We start from the raw sequence: 7,424 nt of genomic DNA on the forward strand, positions 1-7,424 counted from the left end.
CAAACTGAACGACCAAAACCAAATCCTTATATGGAAAACTTTTTTATTTGACGAGATATCATAATGAAATTTGGCATATATTATTGCCTGGGATAACGTTACAATCTACGAAAAAATTATTAAAATCGGTTGACTGTAGCATATAGCTACCCTACAAACTGAAGGCTCAAAATCAAGCCCTTATGAGGAAAACTTTTTTGGTTTAGGAGATATCAACACGAAATTTGGCATATATTATTATCCGGGATAACGTTATAATCCACGAATAAATTATTCAAATCGGTTGACTGTAGCATATAGCTACCCTACAAACTGACTAATCAAAACTAATTCTTGTATGGAAACTTTTCTATTTGCAGGSCATTGCAGTTTCGATTTAAGCGATGTTTACGTTTTTCTTGTTTTAATTTAAAATTATTGAATTGTTGTTGTTTTTTGATATTTTTAATTTTTCAACTTTGTAAAAGTAACCAAATCTTTTACGGGATGGTTCAACACTTCCCAACAGTGTTTGCCGCTAAATTTACTTGTTCGCTTGCTTTATAGTATTGCTTTTGTAAGTGCATTCCTTATGTTCTTTATATGTTTTAACGACATATCGCTACTGCCACTTTTTTCAAATGTTCACATAMACCCCACATGACACGCCAATGCCGCYGCCATCACARCTGCGCCGCCTCAAGTGCGAATGTGTGCGCCATACCGTCAACTTCAATTGGAGCTACAACAACAAGAACAAACACACCAAACACCGGCAGTGCGCTGSCATCGACACCGGAAATGTTAAGCTAAATTGTAAACAAAATTATCGTAATTTGGATATGAGGACAGCGCAGCAAGAAATGGTRAAGGAAGAGAACATTTTTGCGTGTTATTACAGCTCTTTAGGATTTCCAAAACGAGCGAGTTATTCTCATGTAAAKTGGAGAAAACGATATTTTTGCGCCATATTTATGACTTTTAGTTGAGTGAGTTACGTATTCAACGCATGAAACATCCTCATCATTCTCGAAGTTTGCGCAGAAATTGTGGTTAAGTGTGTACATATGTACATGTGTTTTAATGAATATAAAGCGTGTGCAGTCTTCTAAACTTAAAAAAAAAAAAGAGTAATGCGTGTAATCTATACTTAACATAAAATACTATATATATTTCATAACAGCAACAATGCGATAGAGCCATATCAAACTCTTTTTATAAACAATACTCTATAAAAGTGTATCCACGATAAGTTATGAATTTATTTGTAAGCAGCCATGCAATTTTCATACAAAAACATTTCATTTATTTAGCAGTAAATACCACATTTTAAAGAAAATGAGTCAAAAACACAATACATATACATATACACAAGGCATACATATAAACATACATATGTACACACATGCATACACACACACACACATATATATATACGAACAACTCATAAATATACGGCAAGTATGGTGGTAGTAATATGATATCACTATATATCGCCACTTATCTTATCGCCARTTAACAACAACAACAATTAACAAACCATAATAAAAAAACGTGTACATAGTATATTGTTAGAAAAAAATTAAATGCACGAGTGCAAACGACGACTGAAGTAGCAAAAGGTACTTCAACAGTGATTTATTTGCCCAAGAGCGAGAGGTTTTCTCAAATAAAWAAATTCTTCAAATGGCTTTAGTTGCTAACGCAGCTGATCGAAAAAGTTCTCAGCTGGTTTGTATGTATGAAACATTTTTTAACTTGCGATTACCTAATCATTCGATGAAATGCCTTTTCAGCAAATTCTAAAGTTTTGCGAAAGACCACAAAAATGTGGCTTCTGTTTAAAAGCGATACCAAGAAGTGTGGTCGATCGAGAAAGAATATAGCTAAGGTTAGATGATTGGTTCCACCACATGGCGGGGGATCACACTTAAACGGTTATGTACTGCACTTTTATGCGTCTCTTTATTTGGATATCAGCTACCGGCAAAGCGCCTTGAACCTATCATAAAACTTAGAAGCTTTATTTCTATATAAGCAAATTCTCCTGAATGTCTAATACTATGAAATTAAAGGTGTTGTAGCCTTGATCTGGTATTCCCGTCTGAAGAACAACAAAGCGCTGGTGTGCCGATGGATTGCCTTTCAATTTATTCAAATACGGCGGCGAAAAACTGATAAGTTGCATGCATCAGCTGCTTTRTAGAATATAGTTGAACGAAAGTACGCCCTACGGTTGGAATTTAAGTGTTACAATCTGCGTCAACTACCGTCGTATAAGCCTCCTCAACATTGCATATAAGGTTCTATCGAGCGTATTGTGTGAAAGATTAAATCCCACCTTCAACAAAATGATTGGACCTTATCAGTATGTTTGCAGGTCTTCAAAATCAACAACTGACAGTTATTCACCATACGCCGAATCTTGGAAAATGCCCATGAAAAGAGGACCGACACACACCATCTCTTCGTTGATTTTAAAGCAACTTTTAATAGTACGAAAAGAGCCGTTATGCCGTTTTGTCTGAATTTTGTATCCTCACTAAACTAATACGGCTGTGTAAACTGACATTGGACAATACCAAAAGCTCCATCASGATGGAGAAGGGCCTCTTCGAGACCAAACGAGGTTTTAGACTAGGCGACACCCTATATTGCGACATCCTTATCTACTGCTGGAGAAAATAGTTCGAGCTGCAGGGTTGGATAGAGAAGGTATAATCTTCTACAAGAGTGTAAAACTGCTGACGTACGCCGATGACATTGATATCAAAGACTATAACAACCGCGCCGTTAGTTCCGCTTTCTCCAGGTTGAACAAAGAAGCGAGTGAACGAGTGCAMAACGAAATATCTCCTGTCATCAAACAAACAGACGTCGTAAATAATTTCGTTATCTTGGGAAACCTACATAGAATAATTTTTTCTAACAGGTGCTACTTCGAACTGGGTAGGCAATTGAAAAGTAAAGAACTCTCTCGAGGAACAAATGCCAAATTTTACAAGTCACTCATCATCCCCGTCCTGCTACATGGTGCAGAGGTATGGAAGATGACATCCGATGATTCGGTGCTACGAGTTTTCAAGAGAAAAGTTCTACGGGAAATTTATGGTCCTTTGCGCATTGGCAACGGCAAGTTTCGCATTCGATGTCACGACGACATGGACATAGTTCAGCGAATTATGACACAGCGGCTATCATAGCTAGGTCATGTCATCCGAATGGATGAAAACACCCCGGCTTTGAAAGTATTCGACACAGTACCTACCGGTAGAAGCAGAGGAAGAATAAGATCTCCACTCCGTTAGGGAAATTAGATGGAGAAGGACCTRGCTGCACTTGGTAGCTCGACTGAGGTGCTGTTGTAAATTCGGCTAGAGTCGCGAAAGSGGTGTCTACGCCAGAAAAGCAGAAGAAGAGGAAGAATTGTATGCTCGTTGTATTATATTTTCAATAATCTTGAGCTTCTTGAGCGTCTCGATAAAATGGCATTTCTTCATTAAACATTACCAAAGTATAAAGCATCATATTTTGATGTAATAGTGCTTTTGGGAAACTACAACAGACACTAATGATAATTTCAACAGTTTATCAGGATAGTTAGTCGCAAAACTAGTAGAAATTAGAGTTATTATTCCGATCTGAAGAAAATTTAAATAATCTTAGCTGATCGCATCTAACATTAGATCAACAGTTCGAAACGTTTACTTCATTTAAAGATCTTGTTAAGATAGCAGGTTCCTATAAAGGTCTACCCCAAGTGTTCTCCAAAAAATAAACATCTCTTAAACTATTTTGATGTTGTTAAAGCCGACTAAAGTAGGAMGTCAGACATTTCTCAATCAAACTGGCTGCTCTTCTTCGCTGTCATACACACAACTTTGTTTCTAAATCCACTTTTGGAAGTGATCATAACTACCAAATAGAATATATAAAACAATTCATTCAGATCTTTCTTGATGTAACTGGAATTATTTAAAGTTCACCTGACAAAAATCCACCCCATCAATATATGCAAAAGTTAAAAGCTGCGTACAGCTTCGAGCTCCAGACCGCTATACCGCAYGTAAGCTACATATTTTATGCAAAAACAAATCTGTTCACACATTCATACAAATTTCTGTGCCAGTCTACAGATATACATACTTGTAGTATATACTAAAATTTTCTTGTCCGCATATTTCAAAAATTCAATCACTTTGCGCCCAAAACGCTCTAAATATTATCTGCAGCAATTAATCAATACTCACATCTGGGTGTGCTCGTATACACATGTCTGCAGCTAGCGCCACAATGGTCCACACTTAACCCGCAGCACCCTAGAACCCAAACAATTAAGGTTAATTGAAACCACTTCATCTCAAAAATGGTTAAAATAGTTTCATTTCGTATCAATTATTCGAGTATCGTRGAAAGGTGGCGGAAAGAGTAAAGAGAGGATATGAGAAGCAAAAAAGCAGCTGGAAAAATTCGTGCTGCAGGGCAAGCAAAGTATTTGAAATTTAATCGAAAACCGGAAAGTAGTCGATTAATAATTATGAATAGAACATAAATAAATTTGTAACTTTATCATCTTTTCATTGGTTTGCCGAAGTACTTTCTTTCGTAGATGATAAAATTGTGCTCTTAATTGTTAGTTTAATTATACAAAAAATATTTCGAAATGAAGCTGTTRCTCAAATTGATTTAATTTAAATAAAAAAAAAATTATTTTTAGTGCATGTCGAGATATGTTCACTGTATATTATGAACAAGATGAACGGACTGTTCTCAATCTAATTTAGACAGTTCACTCAGATTAAGTCTTTTTCTCTCAGTTCCACTCGCATGCGAGATCAACAACTTAACAGTTTAATTGAAAATCCCCGGTCTACCACAGTAAAACATATATTTTTTTTTTTTGGCAAAATTATTATTATTTTTGTTTTATTTAACATAGTTCCATTCAAGGGTGATACACTGGTTATAGCGACACTCTAAGTTTTYTATACAATTTACAATTTCATAGTACGATTTGCTCTTTGTTTCAAAATAGGCCGCAGTTTCGGCGATCACGTCTTCATTACGAGAAAATTTCTTTGCAGCGAGCGTGCTTTTTAGATCTAAGAACAGGAAATTGTAGCAGGGGGCTAGATCTTGAGAAGACAGTAAATGCGGTAGTAATTCGAAGACGAATTTATAGATTTTAGCCATCGTTTTCACTGAGTTGGTATGCGGTGCATTGTCTTTGTGAAACAGCACTTTCTTTTTTCAAATGCGGCCGTTTTTCGGCGATTTCGTCCTGCMAACGGTCCAATAACGCTATGTAATAGTCACTGTTGATGGTGCTTCCTTTTTCAAGGTAGTCAATAWAAATAATMTCAKGCGCARYCCAWAATACASACGMAATAATTTTGYCAACAGACTTTTGAGCCTTTCCTAAAGTCTAAAAATTATRTATTTTATTCTAGTAACGCCAACTACATATGTATGTGTCACGCCGAAGCTTTTCACGCTGCCATAAATCTCGTAGAAACCTTCCCTACCGTACTACACCTCAATAGCTAGGTTAATTAATTTCCTATACCGAACTTTTTCTTCATTTCAAAGCTTATGTGGAAATTTTACATCTATAAGTCGTTTTTTTATGTCATTGGCATTTAGAAAACAAAATGTTTAAACTTTTGTTTCTCGAATTTTAAACAATAACCCTTTTCATAATATTCAGATCTGAGTCTACATCAACAACTCATCAGCCCATGTTGCTTTTTGTGCCCACAATCACATCGTCATTTACAGTTTTAACCTTTCGTACCAGACAATAWGAAAACCGTTCTGTTGCAAGCCGCATCCCGCCTCATCCCACYACTCCCCTTAGCTTAAATGATGCCTTAAGTAACTTCGTGACTCATATCRTTCCCAGTTCGTTGTTGATGACGCAGATTTTGGTATTCAAATGGGTAGCAATGTATGTGTATATGAACTCGTGAAACCCGTTATTAAACGTGAAATTGTTAGTTAACAATTAAAGAAGAAATCACAAAAAAAAAGTAAAAGATAAATTGCGGCATAAAACCACTTGCGGTCAAAGACACAAAGACACACTTTCATTAGAACTAATTACGAAATTACACGATTTATTCATATGATTATAGRTACATATATATGATATACATATACATATACCGATGTTTTCATTGTGTCTCATAATTTTTTATGTGGAAAGTCTGTGATTTATCGCATTTTTATTTTATTCACAACTCCTTGCTTTATCAAACAAGAATTGATGATACAATTTCCCTGGCTTAAGCGAGCGAAAACTGTATATCTTTYTCTCTCTCTTTCTATCTTGTTCACGGCAAGTTGCACTCACCGCTGTCAAGCGTCAAAGCTTCACCGACCACTTGCTGAGCGGTGGTCGATGAGTATAAACGCCACTTCGCGCCTCTTTCCCCACACCCAGGTGACTCACTGCCTTACGGATAAAAGTGCYGGCGTTGTGGGCCATTTGTTGAGCCACACGCGTCACACGCTTACTGGTGCCAACCGAAATGTAGAAAAAGTTGAGTAAATAAATTTGGAAACCGTTTTCGTTGRCGTGAATTTAATTTATTAATGTTTCTAAGAATTTTTATGATTTTTAGTGGAAGTAGTTAATTYGGAGTGCAGTGGCTGGTCGAGCCGCTTTTCTTTTCGAGGTCTTTCTTTTTTGTTGGCTTTGTTTTAAAACTTGTCACAGCTGTTTTTGTTAGCCATTCGAATCTGTTCGACCTGCTCACGTTGTGTCTGTTAAACTGATCAACCGGTTGTTTATTATATGTCTGTATACTTGTGTATAKCTTTAACTACTTACATATATAAATGGCTAGTAGCTTGGTATGTGGGTCACTCGTGTCGCTGTGTTGTTTGCAACGGCTTTCAATGTTGCAACAGGTTCTTTTCTAGATTATGGATTTTATAGATTATGGTTTTTATGGGTTTAATTAAAATTATGTACTTTTTGTTGATTACAAAAAAAAAGCACACAAAACTGATGAACAAACGATTCTGACGGGAATGATTAATAGGGTCCACGAAAAAATAAAGAGAGCTTGTTAATGCTACGTGCCAGATCTTATTTCTTGTACCACAGTACGGATCTTACTTCATCCTTCGATAATTTGTTATCTGAAAGGCTCCTAATAGATGCTTCCCTGTTACGAGAGATGGCTGTGAAGATATAGCCTCTGCAGCCTTGAATAAAATTATATTTTTTTATTCTATCGATGCTTGTAGACAGAGGGATCGTAATACACTTACGAGTATATACAAAGTGCTTTCCAAAGTATATAGGGCTTAAAAAACAGCACAAATGGTTTTTTCGGCAAAATCAATCTCTCCTTTCTGCTTCAATATAGCTTTTTGCACGGTCCAAATGCATGTCGAACGAGGTATGGCCAGTATGCCGCAGCAAGCCTTTCGAATAC

General features: G+C 36.4%; 1 protein-coding gene across 1 annotated transcript in view; it reads right to left on the reverse strand.

Moving 5' to 3' along the window:
* The window catches only part of LOC108978095 (ras-like GTP-binding protein RhoL), a gene marked incomplete in the record, with an annotated part of 9,302 nt that extends 2,400 nt beyond the window's left edge, over positions 1-6,902 (reverse strand). The window contains 1 exon segment of the mRNA XM_018948228.1: positions 6,812-6,902.
* Between the last annotated feature and the right edge of the window lie 522 nt (positions 6,903-7,424).

This window comes from Bactrocera latifrons, unplaced genomic scaffold, assembly GCF_001853355.1.
Source record: "Bactrocera latifrons isolate USDA-ARS-PBARC rearing strain unplaced genomic scaffold, ASM185335v1 scaffold_117, whole genome shotgun sequence".
In the NCBI taxonomy this organism is placed as follows: domain Eukaryota; kingdom Metazoa; phylum Arthropoda; class Insecta; order Diptera; family Tephritidae; genus Bactrocera; species Bactrocera latifrons.